Source organism: Morus notabilis, unplaced genomic scaffold (assembly GCF_000414095.1).
Source record: "Morus notabilis unplaced genomic scaffold, ASM41409v2 Scaffold748, whole genome shotgun sequence".
Lineage (NCBI taxonomy): Eukaryota > Viridiplantae > Streptophyta > Magnoliopsida > Rosales > Moraceae > Morus > Morus notabilis.
Genome location: NW_010362182.1, coordinates 225701 through 226139, shown reverse-complemented (window position 1 = coordinate 226139; position 439 = coordinate 225701).

The following is a 439-nucleotide window of genomic DNA, read 5'->3' as shown; positions in this document are numbered from 1 at the left end:
AGAAAAATGGCAAGAGTGAGAATGTGAGTGTGGTCTTCGAAAAAAAAGTGAGAGTGTATAAATACGGGTGAATTAGGGCTTTAGAAACATGCTAAACTCTTTTTTTTTTTTTTTTTTTTTTTCAATGCTGCCCAGAATGCTGCGGCATTTTGTCATGGCATTCTGGGCTAATGTAAAAATTTATTTATTTATTTTTTCTTCTACTATCTGCAACGGATTGGCTCCTTTTGATCCTGCCAACCAATGAATTACACTCCCAATTAAAATATAAATGCAGAATAGCAAAATAAAACAAAAACAAAGGAACAAACAATGGGTTGCCTCCCATGAGCGCTTGTTTTTGAGTCATCAGCCTGACTACCTCCCTGGTTGAGAATCAAGCCTCCTGCAGAGTGGTGGACGTTTTGCAACGATCCACTGGACCTCCCCAGTAGTGCTT